Source organism: Mesoplodon bidens, assembly GCF_964165515.1.
Source record: "Mesoplodon bidens genome assembly, chromosome: 6".
In the NCBI taxonomy this organism is placed as follows: domain Eukaryota; kingdom Metazoa; phylum Chordata; class Mammalia; order Artiodactyla; family Ziphiidae; genus Mesoplodon; species Mesoplodon bidens.
Window position 1 is genome coordinate 31,024,441 of NC_138162.1, and position 18,739 is coordinate 31,043,179.

Consider the following 18,739-nt stretch of genomic DNA (forward strand, 5'->3'; position numbering starts at 1 on the left):
GCATTGTCATTTTTTTAAAACATGATGAGGCATTTCAAAACTCTGTCAAACTGGATGTCATTTAGTATCTCTCCTAACATACTTGTTTTGCTTTAAATTGGATTAAATGGTTTACAGGTTGTCTTGGTCCACAGATTGTTTGGTGTGTCTATCATCTGGACATGGTTTTGCTATGCAGCTCTGATAATAAAAATTCTAATTCCTCAGGTTTAACCTTTAAGTTAAGGATGAAGAACATTAATGGACTACTTATAATTAAGCAGTACGCAGTGCTGCAAACTAGTGTTTTATAATAAGCATTTTGCCTCATTTTCCTTGGAAACAAGACAAAGCTTTTAAAATGTTTTTTTAAACTTTAAAATAGAGTATTCAAAGTGGAGTAACTTGTATGTTGAAATGATTGTATGTTGTGTATAGAATGACCAAGTTAAGTTCTTTAAAAAGCACCTGGAATATCTCATCTAAAAATTAAACTTTTTTTCCTGCTATCTTTTGCTTCAGTGTTTGCATTTTTATCCACTCTCATTAGATATATACAATGTGCTGTTGAGCATGAGAAGATAAAAGTGTCATAGTACTTTTGATCCCAAAGATTTTTATTTTAGAGCAGTGCTGTTCAACACAATTGTATGCAATGATGGAAGGTTCTGTATCTGGGCTGTCCAACACAGTAGCCACTAGCCATAGGCAGCTGTTGAGCACTTTCCATGTATGTGGCTAGTTCAGCTAAGGAACTAAAATTTTTATTGTAATTTAAATGTAAAGAGCCACATCTTGCTAATAACTGCTGTTTGGTACAGTGCAGCTATAGATGGAAGATGAGACATGCTATAAGTAACTATAACATAAACTAGGAGCTTAGTTTCTGTCTTTGGAGCTTGTCACATCTTGCATTACATTTTGGTAGATGGTAGCTAGGAGAGAACCAGAACCTAAGATTTTTTTAAATTTATATTCTAACTTGAAACCAGTTTAGGAGAAAAAAGAAAACCAATCTATGACCAGATGAGGCTGGATCTCCTGTATCTAAGATCATTTTCACCAAGAGAAGAATGAAGAGATACTGGATAGTCTTGAGTCACAGGGAGAGGAATGTGACAAAAGATATTGAGAAACCAGTACCCTCATATAGAAGATGGAGTGTGTGAATGGGTGCAACATTTCTGGAGAACAGTTAAGTAATATCAAGGTATTAAATATACATACCTTTGAAAAGTTTAATTCCATTTCTAGGTATTTCTCTTACATATATACTCACAAATAAGTACTCATTGCAGCATTTTGATAGCAAAATACAAACAACCTAATTGTTAACTGAACAATGGGCTTACCAAGATTCTGAAGGCTCCCCTTTTCTAAGTTGCTACACAAGTTGTTATATACTTATCTAGATATATTCTGCATGCCTCCCTCCCAAAATGTTATAAATATGTAGACCATTATGGGAATTGACTTCCTCAATTAGCATTTTCCTTGGTGTAACAGTCCTACTGTGCCTCACTGGATCTCTGGGGTAAGAGCTCAGGAAATTTTGTGCCTACTACTTTTCTGTCCAAGTGTTTCCGTTACTACACCTCATTTTACATTTATACTCCATGGTACTAGTAGTATGTTTATGCCCATTTTGCACAAGGTCATGGGATTAGATTGTGACGCTTCCAGGTAACCCTACACAGCTGATACAGAATATGCTATTAATGGAAGGGTTTTCATGATACTATGAAATGGAAAAAGCAAGCCCAACAGTATATATAGCATGATACCATGGGGGTGTGTGTGTATACTTCGACTTGGGCAAGAGGGGTTCCCTGCCATGATCCTCACTCTCTAGCTGTGCCTCTCCATGGAATGAAAAAGTGAAGGAACTAAGAAATCACGCCCACTTGCAGTCTGTGTTCCTGGCTATGAACCAGATAGCTAGGACCCCATAATTCCCTGTCCCACCAGCCCAAAGCTGGCTTACACAGCACATGCAGGCCTCTTCCCCAAATCCATCCTGCACTGCACTACAGGTGTATACCCCTAGACTCAAGGGGAGGCAGTTTGGGAGGAGTGTGGATGGGGCTTGGTTGTGCAGACTGGGGTGTCCACCTTCATGCTTACCAGGACCCTTGTGGCAAGCTGTAACGAGACTTTAAAAGGAAAAAGACCTGGGGACTTGTGGGGAGAACAGGCCAACCTGGTTCTCATGTTATCACCTTCCAGCCCATGTCTGAGAATTCAGTTTTGAACCTAGATTTCTGTTCCTTGAGAAGAAATATTTGTCAAGATAGAAGTTTGTGTATGTATGTGTGTGTATATATGTATGTGTATATGATTGACTCTTACCTATTTAGACACTTAAAATATATGTCAAGTTGGGCCTCCATTTCTACTCTTGCCCCGGGCCCCACAGTGTTAGGGTGGGCCAGGATGTGTATGTGCTTCAGCATCTGAATAATTTTTAAAAGATCGATGTTTGCTTATACTAGAGGCTGTTTTTACCAATCTTTGTACCCCTTCTCCAACTGGACTGGCTAACCAGGTTAAAGTATACTGACTAGGATTCACAGTGAGTTGAAGGCTCACAGCTGGGCTCCCCCTTGTATGCTGGAGAAGTACTGCTCCCACCAGTTGCATGGTATGTATACCTCTAGTTAGCTGTTTGTTCCCAAACTTGTTATGCCAGTGGCATTGTTGTAATTATATAATTTAAATATTACATAAACCAATGAAACTCAAGTGGAGGGAACTTTAGCGATGAAGAGCAAGTGGCTGACAAGTTAGTTGTGTCCAAGATAATTGTAAATTACAGAGGATTGCAAAAAAGAAAAATACACATCTAGGACTCTGAGTTGAGGTTCCTTCACTTGTATCTGTAAGTTCCTGGTCCACTTTAAAGAAACATACCAGAAACTACAGGTGATCTATTATGACTGTGGCTTATGTAAGAAAAACTAATCAGTTGATCCACACTTAAAAAGACCATAGTTCAAATCAAAAGATTGGCCAATGTTGGGAATTCCCTGGCTGTCCAGCGGTGATTTGTTATGCCCTTTATGAACCTGATAATTTTTCCCTTTTCTTGTTAATTTATCATGACAATTTTCAAACATACAGAAGAGTAGAGAGGCTATTTATAATGAACACCTTTATGCTCATCACCTAGATTTATCAGTTGTTAACATTTTGCCATGTTTGTGTCATTTTTTTTGTTTTAAAAAGTTTCACTCATAAGTAGTACTGTAATATGCATCAATGATGACTTTTTCTTTTAAACACAGCCACATACTATTAACATTCTTAGCAAAATTAATATTGTCTAATGGCCCAGCCCATATTAAAATTTCAGTTGTCTCAAAAATGTCTTTTTATGGTTGCTTTTTTCAAATCAGGATCCAGACAAGGTCCATGCATTGCATTTGGTTATTATGTCTTTTAAGTCTCTGATTTTGTATTAGTTCCCTCCCCACCTTTTAAATGCCATTGATAAAGAAACTGGGGCATTTGTCTTGTAGAATGTCCCACATTCTGATCGATTCTCTATAGCCTTTGTTAAATCTAGAGTTATGGTTAGATGCAGGTTCAATATATTTTTTTGTGTGTGTGGTATGCGGGCCTCTCACTGTTGTGGCCTCTCCCGTTGGTGGAGCACAGGCTCCGGACGCGCAGGCTCAGCAGCCATGGCTCACGGGCCCAGCCGCTCCGCGGCATGTGGGATCTTCCCAGACCGGAGCACTAACCCGTGTCCCCTGCATCAGCAGGCGGACTCTCAACCACTGCGCCACCAGGGAAGCCCGCAGTTTCAATTTTAAGGCAAGAATCCTTCACAGGTGGTGCTGTGTACTTTCTGTTGCATCACATCTGTAAGTGCATAATGGCAGGTTGTCCCACTTAAAAAGATTGATCAGTGGGTTCAGGTGGTGTCAGCCTAATCCATCTATTGAAAAGTTCCCCATCAACATTTCAACTTAATTTTAGCCTCTACTGATGAGGGCTGTCCTTCATACTTCATTAGGAGTAGCAATGATCTATCATTCATCATTTACTAGCTGGAATTTTCATTAGCATTTTGGCTACACTGAAATCCTGTTCCAATAAGAAAGGCCGGATAAATGCTTGTTATTTTTATCAAGTTTCAGGATAGTGAGGTGGTGCCCTGGCAATCTTCAATCATGACTAATGAGTTTCATTTTTAAGGAATCATGAAGTCAAGAATTTTCATATATTTGATGTGTTTTAATCAATAGCATTTATTCATTTTGATGTTCAAAATTTACCATCTTTGGTCCCTCAGGTTAGCACCTGTGTCCAGTGATCCTGTTAATCTTTGGTAACTTCCTTTCTCTGGGTGCTACCTGCTTTTTTCTTTTCCTTCTTCTATGTTTTTTTTTTTTTTACGCATCTTTATTGGAGTATAATTGCTTTACAATGGTGTGTTAGTTGCTGCTGTATAACAAAGTGAATCAGCTATACATATATCCCCAAATCTCCTCACTCTTTCATCTCCCTCCCACTCTCCCTATCCCACCCCTCTAGGTGGTCACAAAGCACCGAGCTGATCTCCCTGTGCTATGCGGCTGCTTCCCACTAGCTATCTATTTTACATTTGGTAGTATATATTAGTCTGTGCCACTCTCTACCTACTTTTTAAATTAACCTACCAACTACCAGTTCTAAGTAATAAGAGGACTCTACGTAAAACTGAGTTCCTCTGCCAAGTTTATGATTAACCTCTCTATCCCAAACCTTACTTCCTTTCTTGTTCCACACCTCAGGATTGAGGAGTATCAAAGAAAAAGGGGGATTGTAACCAAGCAGGACCTATGGGGCGTTCCTGGGACAGACACTCCCCCCAACCCCCATGTCCTCCACTTGCCTCTTGATTGTAGAAAAGCTTTAGTCTCCCAGGCCTCCCCTGATTCTCAGAAGGCTGGCTCAAGAGTGAATGATTAGGAAATAGATGTAGAAACAAAGAATAGCTGTTGAGCTGGGAAACTGGCAACAATTTAGACTATAAACCAGCCACATAGAATCATCAAACTCCCATTTCCCTGAAAGAGATAAATGAAGGTCTGACACACAGTCCTAAGTTACTTTAACAGGAAGCAGACCGCCACCAGATGAAAACTGCTGACCACAAGCACGTAGACAACATACTGGTAGAAACCAGAAGATTGGTGATGCTGGAAACTTCACCTTGGTGCCAACCAATCCAAGAACTGTGCACGAGCTGATCACGTGCACTGCCCCCTCCCTCACACTGCCTTTAAAACCTCTGTCTCCTAACAGTTTGGAGATGGTCTTAGGACATCAGTCCACCATCTTCCCATGTTGCTGGACTCCTGAATAAAGCAACTTTTCCTTTTCCACTAACACTTGTCTCTGGAGTACTGGCCTCGTCTGGTTACATACAGCATAAACTTGTATGTACACAGAAGACTTCTGGAAGGAAAAACAAGAAACTGATAAGGATCATAAGCCCTGGGGAATGAGAAGGAAAAGGACTTTTCATTTTATACTTTTCCAAAAAATAGTTTAGATTCCATGTGCTTTATTGAGCATACATAATGGTATGTGGCGTTGTGCTAGAGGGCACAAAAATGTATATATCATGCATCAAGTTGGAAACCAAGTTAGCCCACTAAAAATAATTCAGGGTGTAAGAAAATGTATATACAACATATGTACTACTACAATAAATGTATGTTATGTATACCAGCATTATCTACTATTATGATAAAATGATTTCAAAATGCAAAAAAAAAAAAAAAGGTTTAGAAAGCAACTCACCATGGGCTGGTAATAGTAATTTTTGTAGAAAGAACTTCAAATTACAGTAATTTGTTTAGTGCTCTATAGTTTTCAAGATTATGTCAGAATTGATTCATCTGTGATCCTTAACAATAATTCTTTGGATTACACAGTTAAACAACCAGGTCCGGAATTGAATGTGTATATTTCCAGTCCTTAACAGGAGTATAACAGTCCGCGGGAGATTGCACGTCCCACAGACACCTCAACCTCAAGAGCAATATTAACTCGGCTACTGTTTCCCAATCTATCTCCCATCTCACCCGATGGTACCCAAACCAGAGTTCAGGGAGTTATTCTGAATCCCTCTGCAAAGCACACTCAAAAATTATTCGTTGTTTATCTGAAATTCATATTTAACTGGCATCCTATATTTTATCTGGCAAACTCACACACTGGGAAACACAGCTCAGCTGGTGCCTCTCCAATTCTAGGAGCAATTCCTAAAATCTCAGATCGCCTCAGTGCCCTGCTGTAGTTGTCACCTAGGCAACAGATAAAAAGAGCTTTGGCTACGTGTCTAAATCCCAAAAGCCAGGAAATCGCCGGGCTCCGTAAACTTCGGTGAGGAAGCAGCGTTGGTAGTAGGCCAGGCGGAGGCCGGGGTTAACGGCTACGACACCAACCCAAACGGTACGTAAAGGCTCCGCGCTTGACGGCCCCTTTTGCAGCAGTTGCTGTGATTGCCGTAAAGCGGCGTTGCCGCTGGTGTTGGCAGAGGTAAGGTGTGAGAGACGCGGCTTGGCCTCCGGGGATGGGTGGGCCCCTCAGGCGGGTGTCGCCGGTGGCTCGGGTACCGTCACTGGGTATTCCCCCAGCCTAATGGGCACTTGCCTCGGCCCAGGCGGGCCATAGGTCGAGCGCGCTCCGGGCGGGAGATACTCAGTGAGGCAGTCCACGAGCACCTCGGGGTGGATGTGCGCTTCGGCGTCCCTCCCACGCTCTTGGGCTTGTCAGCAAATAAAATCCTCATCCCGTTACAGGTCCGGTGTTGGAGGCCTATCGAGACCCTTGTAGGACCCGGCTGGGGTAGTGACGTTTGAGTAGGGTCCTGAGAGCTGTCTCGGGATTTGCAAGAGGATCTCGGGGGCAGGGGTCGGCGGGAGGAAGGAGAGCATTGCAGGCTGTGGGGCCCGTGTGTGCACAGGTGCAGAAGCATGAAAGGGACTACCAGGTTTGGGCAGCACTGCGTGTTAGGGTAATGGCTGGAGGAATGGGTGCGGAGGTGGGAGGGCCAGAAATGTGGCGGGAGCTACCGTTGGGTCTCAACTGGGACGAACCTTGATGCCCCATGAGGGAGTGTGGAGTGCTTCCTTGGGTAGTGGAGGAGCTACAGCAGCTTTCTAGACAGAGGGTAATTTAATTAACCATCCCTTTCTTTTATGCCTTCCCCCTGGGTTCAGCTTTCAGTTCAGTTGGAGGAGTATTTACTGAAGCGTCCCTTTTGTGTGCCTAATAATGGGGTGGACACAGCTAGCCATGCTGAATAAAGTTTCATATGGCTTTGACGTCTGCCTTTTGTCTGCACTATCAACTGGGAGATGTCGGGAAAGACTGATATATATATATTACATATATATATATAATATATATATATATTATATATATATTATATATATATATACAGAGAGAGAGAGAGAGAGAGATGGATGACCGAAGCTTTAGGATAGGAATCTGGGGAACTGAGTTAAGATTTCATCACCATCACCAATTTCTCAAGTAACATGAGAGAAGTCGCTTCTCTCTGGGCATTTACAACAGGTTCTTTCTACTTTTGAAGATAGCAGATTTCCAAAGAATAAACATCAGCCTATGAACAAATATGAAAGTGAGTGATGGAGTAGTGCATTAGGAATTGGGAAAAGTAAAAAAGGCTGGGATTGAGCTGTACTTTGAGGATGGCTAGGGTTTGAGTCATCAGGAGCTAATCTCTGCTGAGCACCATAGATAAAGATACAGAAGCCAGGAATAGGCATTTGAGAGTATATTTGCGGAGGTAGGCTTTGAGAGGACAGAGGATTTGAGAAGTATGGCACTAGAGGTTGAAGGAACCCCAAGTGGAAAGAAAATGCAGTACGTTCTGAAAAGGAAGAAAAAAGGAATGAGAGAAATGTCAACAATATACAGTACTTGATTTCTTGGATCTAGGCGATTGTTATTTTGAGCCTGTGTTTCTCAAAAGTGAATTTAAGTGCTGTTGATAAAAATGAGAATTCTATCAGAATTTTAGCATGTGATAATGTATTGGGAGTAAGGTGATGCAGATTGTAGCTTTGCATTGCCAATAACTAGCCTCTTGGGCTGTCATTTATTTTTTCCAGATCCTATTCTCCTCTGTAAAATGATGTTCTTGGATTAGGTGGTCTCTCTTCTCTAAAACCTGTAAAACATGAGTCTGTGAGGATGGAGAACTATTCTCTTTGAAGGGGGCAGGGAGATAGTAGATGGAGAATAAAATTGTTAACGTTGAGGTGTAGGAAATAGAGTTGGTTATATAGATAGATGGGGTTTATAGACTGAAACTTAAGTAGTAAGTTTTCTCTCAGAGGTTGTATTTAAAATCTTGAACATGAGTTTGCTTTGAGGGAGAGAATGTAAAGAGTAACTATAGGGTGTGCGCATAGATAGGAGACTAGAGAAATGATTGAAGGAGACGTAGATCTCAGGGCTGTGAGCTAGGACTCCTTTTCAAAAAGGATTAGATTTTGGGGGCCAGCATTTTTATTAAAATAATTTAACAGTATTTACAGTAAATATTAAGCAATCATTTTTGGGAACTCTAGCAGAAAATAATTCAAACAGATACAGTCTCCACTGTCGTTCTGATTGTCTATTCAGAAGTAATATCATTTACATGCTTATTTATTCAACAAATACTTGTATGTTTCAGACACTGCTGTGTGCTAGGGATGTACAAGGAAGAAGGCAGATGTTGTTTCTATCGTCCCTGCATGTAAAGGCCGTATTGTCCAAATCAGTGCTTTTCAAATTTTAATGTAAATATGAATCACCTGAGGATCTTAAAATGTAGATTAAATGTAGATTCTGAATCAGTAGGTCTGCAGTATGGCCTGAAAATTCTGCATTTTGACACTCTCCAACATGATGCTGATGTTGCTCGTCTGAGGACCATACTTTTAAGTAGCAGAGATCTAGATCCTGTCTAGCAGGTATTAAGCCACTACTACTACTTATCAGCTGTTTTTATTAATAATTTTATTGTCTTTATGAAAATAATATATGCTCATTATAAAAATTTTGGGACAATATAAAAAAAGCATAAAGAACAATGTAAGAATCATGCCAATCCCCACACCTAGAGATGGCCATTATTTTTTATTTTTTATTTTTTTTTGCGGTACGTGGGCCTCTCACTGTTGTGGCCTCTCCCGTTGCGGAGCACAGGCTCCGGACGCGCAGGCTCAGCGGCCATGGCTCACGGGCCCAGCCGCTCCGCGGCATGTGGGATCTTCCCGGACCGGGGCACGAACCCGTGTCCCCTGCATCGGCAGGTGGACTCTCAACCACTGCGCCACCAGGGAAGCCCCGAGATGACCATTATTGATATATTGGTGAACATCCATCCAGATTTTATGTATGTACATATATTCACACTTTATATTTTGTACTAAGTACTTGATTTTTGCTGAGCCCTATGTTTGATTCTGTTTGTTTGATTAGCTTTATAGTTTTACTCAGATCAACACCCAGATATCCTCAACCAAGCAGTTAAGTATTTGCATTCTTGAGGGGAAGACTTTACTCAGTTAAAAATAACTTGGTTTAACACTATTCTGTTACTCCAAAAATTGGAAGATAGTAAGATAATTAAAGCTTATAATGTGTGTGGGCTGTAGAATTTGTTAATTGAGCCACGGAATGAGAGAAGTTTTTTAAAGATTTTTGAAACTTAGTATTTTTTTTCTCATTACAAAATCAATCGATATTCACATAGGATAAATAAAAAGGAAAAAGAAAAGCACCTACAGTCCTCCCAATCCAAAGACAGCCACTGTTTTTACACTGGTGTGTATGCTACTAAGGTAGCTCTTAAATGACCCATGAAATAATGTATGTAAATAATGTTTGGGTCAAAAGAAATCCTTGGTTCCTCTGCTGCCTTAGAAATAAACATAATCTATTGTTTGTACTGTAGAGTCTTGTGACAGGGAACAGCTAGCAGGTTGCCTGGTGTCTATAGGATGTACATAGGGCTCAGTGATATTTGTGAACTTAATGGAAAAATGAATGAATGAGGGAACAAACCAAACTGACCTGTGTGACATAAACTCTGGCTGTCACTCTTCACCTGCAGTTGCTCACATTCACCACTTATCTCAAATATTTTGTATACTCTTCTGGGCACACAGAGCTCTTGGAGCAACAGAGGTCCATCATAAATCTTTTAAAATCTATGTCTGTGCTTGAATTCTACTGTGGAAGACTACAGAATATGGAATACTGGGGAATATGGAAACATATGATAGCCTTCTGTCTCAAGGAACTATAACTAGTTAAGACTGACTGCAAAAATAGTACAAATATACAATGCTGTGTGGATAGAAAAGAGGGAGCCTTTAGTTGTCTGAGAGCAGAGGGAATTACTAGTAGGCTTTTAAGGTGACAGTTATTAATTATTGCTGGCATTTATTGTATAGTTATCCCATTCTAGGTACTGTTCGGTGCTTTACATGTATTAATCTGTCAGAACAGCCCTGTGAGTCAAGTACAATTTATAGATCCACTTTAAAGATGGGGCATAGAAAGATTAAGTAACCTGCCTAAGGACGTACATATAGGCTGCAAGTGGCAGAGCAGGATTTGAACATAGCACTCTGTCTTCGGAGCCTATGCTCTGAACTACTCAAAAGACAGTGAGGGGGCAGGATGTGGGGGAGAAAGCACTGTAGAGAGAAGGAATAGCATAGACAAATACACTGAGGTGAGCAAGCACTGTATTGATGGGTTCATTTAGGGGATTAGTACTAAATAAGCCATAGAAGTTCTTAAAGCAGGGGAAAGTGACACAAAGTGGTACTGTAGAAATGACTGGACTTTGGTCCCTAAGATGGGTATTTTGAGGAAAGCCTGTTAGAGTACAGATCTTCCTCAATTTGATAAACCCATCGTAAGTTGAAAATGCTATTAATACACCTAACCTACCAAACATCATTAGAGTTTAGCCTAGCCTACCTTAAACATCTTCAGGACACTTACATTAGCCTACAGGTAGGCAAAATCATCTAACACAAAGCCTACTTTATAATAAAGTATTGAATATCTCATATAATTCATTGAATACTGCAAATGAAAAGCAGAATGGTTATAAGTGCCAGTTGTTTACTCTTGTGATCACGTGGTTGGCTGGGAGCTGTGCCTCACTGCCACTGCCCAGCATCATGAGGGATTATGTGGCATTTATTGCTAGCCCAGGAAAAGATCAAAATTCAAGTGCGGTTTCTACTGAATGCTTGTCACTTTTGCACCATTGTAAAGTCAAAAGCCATAAGTCAAACCATCGTAAGTTAGGGACTATCTGTACTCATGTAGGAGGCTTTCTATTTAGGCAGAGTTAATAAGCCTTTAAATTAGGCTAACTGTACTGGAAATGGGAAAGAAATAACAGCTTGTAGAGGCACTAAGAAGAAGGTAAGTTTGGTGACTCAGATGTGGAATTAGAACCACAAAAACTATTTTGTTTTGAACATAAATAATTAGAGATACCATTAACAGAATGGAGGGGCAAGTCATGAAAGAAATCTGGTTTGAAGGTGGACAGTGATTTGTTTTAGGTGCTGGTGGAATGTTCAAGAGGACATCACCAACAGTCTGGTGAAATATTTATAAGTAGTAATTAGCCAGTAGATATGGGAGGTATATCTAATAAAATGATTAGGAGCAAGAGAATATGAAGAGAACATCCATCCAGATTTCATATCAAACACAGAATAGTAGGCCTATTAGGCAATGCCACTTCCTTCACCCTTTTACTTTGCCCCTGTAATATCAGTCCCTTCCTGTCTTCACATTCTTTCTTATCTAGGTCTTTCATTTCAGACACTCTCTAAAAACTCAGTACTCCATAGCCATCTCAAAAGGAGTCACTATATATATATATATATATATATATATATATATTTTTTTTTTTTTTTTTAAACTCCAGCTAGTCCTTTGGAGTCTGACACCCATTTCTGTCAGCTTTCCCATTCCTAGACTGATGCTCATTGCTTAAATCCTGGGAGTACTGGATTTATTTTATTTTATTTTATTATTTATTTTTTTTGCGGTACGTGGGCTTCTCACCGTTGTGGCCTCTCCCATTGCGGAGCACAGGCTCTGTACACACAGGCTCAGAGGCTACGGCCCACGGCCCCAGCCGCTCCGCGGCACGCGGGATCCTCCCGGACCGGGGCACGAACCCGCATCCCCTGCATCGGCAGGAGGACTCCCAATCACTGCGCCACCAGGGAAGCCCAGGAGTCACTATATATTTATGATTTTTCTGGAGTAACAAATGGAGAGATTAATTTTTTAATCTTCAAGTGTCAGCGTATTGAGAGAAGTTACATTGCAAAGGGTTAAGAAGTGAATGAGTGGTAAGCAGATAAAGAGACTTCTTAAACCCTTACAGTCTAACCTTTGCTTCCAGGCTACTGACACTCTTTTGCAAATTTAGCAATGAAAGGAAAGGAAAAGGAGCAGCAGTATTTAAGGAAGATGGATAGCATCTGTTGCTACTGGGCTTTTTTTTGGCTTAGAGCAGCTGAAAATGTTGATTTTTTTTTTTCATCTTAACTCTGAATACCTCTTCAGAAGCATTTTCTCTTTATGCTTCCCAGTCTGCTGCCTTATCTCAAAACATGCCTTTGCCTATTTACACTACCCTCTTTCTTCTCTGTAGTTTAGCCTCCTGTTTTATTTTGCAGTGCAGGGCATATTTGAATCTCAGTTCTGTCTGATTCATACCACCTATACCTTCCTCTCACTCCCCAGTGTTCCTGAATAAATTGGATCTAGCAGCATTAAGGGGACCAGGCTAGCACACATCATCTTATGAGCCTAAGTTCAGTGTCAGGGCTGATTATTTCTTGTCCAAGGGCCTCTGATATCGAGAGGTGATCCAGAAGGCAGTAGTGGGGAGAAGTGGGATAAAAAAGTCAGGCCGTTTGACATTCTTTCAAACAGATCCCTACCAAGATGATTCTCAAACAAGTAGTTGGAGAGGGGATGTCAGGTTAAGCCAGGTGCCAAAGTTTTTTGTGCCTTTACCATCAAAGGACAAATGATAATGTAAAAGGGAAATGGGAAGCTGAAAGAATATGAAATACTGCTCTTGGCTGTAGCAAGAGCCTGAGAGCTATCTTGAACTTCCCATCCTGTATATTTTTCCTTCAAATTTGTATATGGCTTTTATCTACCACTGTTTTTTTCCAACCTTTCTCATGCCTTGACACAAAGCGAAATTGATAATAAAGGGCAAAAGAAAGGGTAAAAGAATGTGTTTGTTCTTGGCTGGAGGTGACAGTCTTGGACTCTAGCTACCCCAGGCTCAAAAGGCTGAGAGGATTGATAGCTCAGACACCCACAACCCGTTAAAGGTTCAGCTGGGAAGCAGATCTGCCCATTCCTGTCTTCTTCATTGCCAGATCCTAGTTCATGCACTAGTTAGAGCCTGTTTCCAAGTCATCTAAGACTAATTCTAAGCTGTAATATACTATACTTATATTAACCTTCTCATATTTGCATTAGAACTTGAAGATACTTGGGTACTTAAACCTGGTAACTCCCCTTAGAGTCCCCATTACATCTCCCCGCCCCCTCATTTAAATTTACATCTCTGCAGTACTCTTTCTTCTTTGCCATTGTTACTGTTTTCTTTAGGAAGCTTTACCTAAGTATATGTAAGAAAATACATTACTTGTCTTCTCTAGCATTTTTATTGTGATAGCTAAAATGTCACATATAAAGAGAATGTATACACAATGTTTTTATTTTGGCTCTATGCTATATTTCTCCATATGTTATTTTAAAATGTTTATTGTTCAGGAGTTGAAACCAAGTATAGGCTTTAAACTCCAAAAAAATCACTTTTTCATATTTCATATTCTGTTTTATTATGAAAGTTTCTGTAGGACAGAGAACTTTTTTAAATAAAAACTTTTTTTTAATAGTTTTGTGTTCTCTTGAGCATTGTGCAGTGTCTTTGAGTATACTTAGCATACTTATTTCTTGATAATAATTCAACCAGTTTTAGGCTGGTAGGGGAGATGATTCATGCATTCTAATAACTATAATTCAAAATAGAAAGTAGTAAAAGCCTTAGGGTTAGTTTCCTCTCCTTGTGCTCCATAGTAACCTGTATTTACTCCATGACCATTACACTTGATATTGTCTCTATATTTATCTCTGATAGAGTCTATCACAATCTAGAACAGTGGTTCTTAATAGATGTGAGGGTGGTAAGGATGGTGCTTGTGCATTTTGGAAAAAACTTCCCATGCTGTTCTTTAGCACATCATACCCTCTACCACCATTACCATCACCATTCTTCTTTTGAAAACTCTTATATACTCATCTTTAACATCTTAGAAGATAGGGAACTGTATCATTTTATCTCCAGCTTAGCATTTTTATTGGCATCTCTACCTGTTAAGGTAGACAGTAAATATTTATTCCCTTCAAGAAGGTAAGACGAGGAATTTAGAGCTAGGAGAATTCACTTCTGACTTTGAAGAGCATGAAAGACTTCATAAAAGAAGGGTCACTTGAGAGGAGTGATGAAAATAGGTGTAGAACTGGTTCTGTGGAAACGGATGAGAACATTTCAGACAAGAGGGAATGAGTAAAAGCAAAGAGGTAGGAAAGGTCGTGTGTATTCCAGGAATACCTGGGCAAAAACCGTGGAGTGTGTGAAGTGGGAGAAAGCCTAGAAAAGTTGCGTGTGTTCAGTCAGATTGTGAATACCCTTGAATGCCATTACAGTTGACCCTTGAACAGTGCAGGTGCCAACCCTCTGTCGACTGAAATAAAAACACACAACATGAGAGCTGTGAGTTTCAGTTTTATTTGGGGACTTACTGAGGACTATAGTCTGGGAGACAGTCTCTCAGATAGCTCTGAGCAAGAAGAGGTAGTGGGGGAGGTCAGTAGATACATGATTTTGGCAAAGGGGCACGTGCACTCAAGCACACATGTCTGTAGAAAGTTGCTGCTAGTCACGAGGAATACATATCTCAGTTAATGATTTTAGTGCTTTTCTAAGTATGGGAAGAGGCAAGGGTCCAGGTTCATAAACTGTTTCTCCTGAAATATTTCTAAGTATCTAAGGGCCTGTTTTGCCTGTTTTCCCAGAGCACAGAGTGCCTCATCCTGATCTTCACCCTGAATTCCTTTCAGATGTGTTGTAGATCAGCAACTGCAGTGGCTAATGACTGGATTCTTGTAGAACTGGATGGTGGGCACCATTCGTTATTTTACACCTCCCTGCAGTCAAAAATCTGCATGGAGCAGAGTCAGCCCTCCATATCTGCAGTTCCACACCAAAAGATTCAGTCAACAACAGATTGTGTAATACTATTTATTATTGAAAAAAATCTGCATATAAGCGGACCTGCGTAGTTCAAACCCGTGTTGTTCAAGGGTCAGATGTATGTGGAATTTGAGCTTTATTTGTAGGTGGTGGAGAACCACTGAAATATTTTGATTATGGTGTAATTTGATTCATTTATCAGCAACTTGGTATATCAATGTATAGGTAAGATCATGAGTAGGCAGAAAGTGGAACCTGGGACATCAGTTACAATTAAGACATTTGTACAATTAGAGTTCAAATTAGAATGACAGTGAAGAAAGAAGAGGGAGTTGGTGCCAGAGGGATTTTAGAGGTAAACTCAACAAGCCTTGGCCTCTCTTTTTTAAAGTATCACATTATTCATTCTAAAGTGGTAACTCCATTCCTAATGAAGAGATGGTGCTAGCAAGTAGGAATGTTTTGACAGGCTAATATTCTTCCTTTGCAATAACTGCCTTGGCATTTATAGAAAATAAGTAACGAAGTAAAGTTAATTGGATATCATCTTGATAATAAAAATGTAGTTGTGACTGATGATATATTCTGGAGGTTTATTTCAATTAAGAATTAACTGTAGGTTAGAGATATATCCAAAGAAAGAACAAGATATTAATTTGGACTTTATGTTTCTGTAGTGGTTTATATAGGCCTTTCTTTCCACCTGTTAATTCTGGCACAGAAAAGGCTGGGCTATATAGCACACTCCAAATGCTACTTTACATTTCACTAGGAATCAGTGTACAATATGTTGATACACTATTTACTACAACTACAAGAAACTGAGCTGAAATACTGAAAATGAAGGATATTCTTTTTGTTATCTTGTGAGCTGTCCTTATCAGAGTACATATTTGACTGTTTTATTTTAGCAACGTTTAGCTGACAGCAAAACTAATACCATCATCAATATTGTTTTATGTTGCTAGTTTTTACAGTTTTAGGAGGTAGAGCATGATCATGATTTATTCAGTTATCTTTGCTTTATGCATTATCTGTAAATCAAGTAGATTACTCACGTCACTGGTGATATTTTTCTTAAGTATTTTATTGACTTTATATAATATCATTTAGTGTTTCCTTTTTATAGGCTTCCACCTGGAAGCTTGTTTGGATTGTTTTAAAACTCTGAGACTTCTGATTTAAAGATGACAGAGTAAAGACATTTGTGCCTTCTTCTATCTGAAATTACCCTGAAACAGCAAGGAGAATGAGAGGCAGAGATGTACAGTTGACCCTTGAACAACATGAGTTTAAACTGCTATATGTAGATTTTTTTAAATAGTAAATACTGCAGTACTATATGACCCCTGGGTGGTTGGATCCACAGATGCAAAACTGCATATATGAAGGTACCGCAGATACAGAGGAACCACATATGTATATGGAGGGCCAACTATAAGTTATATGCAGATTTTTAATGTGCAGAGGGTTGGTGCCCCAATCCCTGCATTGTTCAAAGGTCAACTGTAATTACATCTTTGATGGGGCTAGAGTCCTGTACCCCAAATTGAAATATTTGAGAAATATTTGTCAAATGTAAGCAGAAAGAGACTAAAAGAGCATTCTGGCAGAAAGAGATCTCAGGTAGAACTGACAGAGCAATGAGAAATAGATCTTCTGTTTACGGTGGTGTCAGGATGCATAGAAAAGCAGTGGGAGAAGCTTCCTTGGAATGTTTGACAACATGAACTAGCAGGAAAGGAAGAGCAAATGAGAAAGCATACAGATACACAATCTATGCAGGAAGCACTCTCTTGGTGAGGCAAGAAGTAATGGCTAAACAACTTTCTCTTGCTTGTTCTCACATGCATTGTCTCTGTCTCTCTCACGCACACACATGTGCAGAACACCCTGTATCATAAAGAGCTTTCTTGTATACTATAGAGACTACCGGGGCTTTCCTGGTGGCACAGTGGTTGAGAGTCCGCCTGCCGATGCAGGGGACACGGGTTCGTGCCCTGGTCCAGGAAGATCCCACATGCCACGGAGCGGCTGGGCCCGTGAGCCATGGCCGCTGAGCCTGTGCTCCGCAATTGGAGAGGCCACAACAGTGAGAGGCCCGCGTACTACAAAAAAAAAAAAAAAGGAGAGACTACCTTTTAGTCCAGAACACAGCCTTGCTTCTTCCTTCCACAATCCTCTTGCAGATAGTTGGCCTGAGTGGAGTTCATGTCATTCAAAGATTAATAATAATAAAAAGGAAATTAGCACACCATCTACACAAAAATGTTACAAGAAGAAAAGCGAAAAGAAACGGGAAAACAAGTGACAAAGAACCCATGAGAAAACTGTATTGGCCTAACAAATTTAAGGAGACAATCACTTCTTTAAAGTAACAGAGAAAGTTCATTGGCTAGGAAGAAATAGTAAGACAACAATAAATGGTGAGTAATAATTTGGCAGAACTCAAGAAAGAAAAGAAAGAAAAATAAAATCAGAAATAAAAGGCCAGGACTTCCCTTGTGGCACAGTGGGTTAAGAATCCGCCTGCCAATGCAGGGGACATGGGTTCAAGCCCTGGTCTGGGAAGATCCCACATGCTGTGGAGCAACTAAGCCCGTGCACCACAGCTACTGAGCCTGTGCTCTAGAGCCCACAAGCCACAACTACTGAGCCCCGTGTGCCACAACTACTGAAGCCTGCATGCCTAGAGCCCATGCTCCACGACAAGAGAAGCCACCACAATGAGAAGTCCATGCACTGCAATGAAGAGTAGCCCCCGCTCACTGCAACTAGTGAAAAGCCCGTGCTCAGCAATGAAGACCCAACGCAGCCAAACATAAAATGAAGAGTCAATAGGAACATCGAGGAGTGGTCCCTTATAAAAAATAATAATAATAAAACGCCAGATAAGAAGCAAAAAGGAGAATTAACACTGTTGAAAACTCAGTAAGGGATATGACGACAGGCTTTTGAAAGTTGAGCAAAGTGAAATGGGAGTGAAAGGAGATGAAACAAATGCTTAATTGTAGTTCTGGAAATAGAGAACAACATTAGAACAGAAAAGTATTCAAACATATAACTTAAGAAAACTTGCCACAGAAAACTTGATTCTACAGATTGAAAGTGCACATAATGAAGAAAAACTAATATACAGTCATTAACATCATTACATAACCTAGTTTTTAAAAAATTGGATTGCAAAGATAAGGAATGTGTTCTTTGCTCATCCCATTAAAAAGATCAGCTTATCTATAGGGGAGTGCCAGGGGAAGGATCAGATATTGTCAAGGGAGTATTTAGCATTGCAGGACAGTGGTACAAATTCTATAAGTCATCAGAGGAAAGAAAGTGTGATCTCAAAGCCAAACTATTAGTTGACACCTGTTTTTTTTTTTTTTTTTCATAAATTTATTTATTTATTTATTTTTGGCT

At 40.0% G+C, this 18,739-nt stretch overlaps 1 protein-coding gene across 8 annotated transcripts in view; it reads left to right on the forward strand.

Moving 5' to 3' along the window:
* The first annotated feature begins 6,471 nt into the window (after positions 1–6,471).
* FKTN (fukutin) overlaps positions 6,472–18,739 on the forward strand; it is a 99,140-nt gene continuing 86,872 nt past the window's right edge. For 4 of the 8 annotated variants that reach the window (XM_081238432.1, XM_081238429.1, XM_081238430.1 and 1 more), the window contains exon 1: positions 8,688–8,963. The gene's annotated coding sequence lies outside the window, so the exon portion shown is untranslated. Of the gene's footprint in view, positions 6,514–8,685; positions 8,964–18,739 lie in introns of those variants that run through there. The other 4 variants (XM_081238428.1, XM_081238433.1, XM_081238434.1 and 1 more) reach the window with 3 other exon arrangements.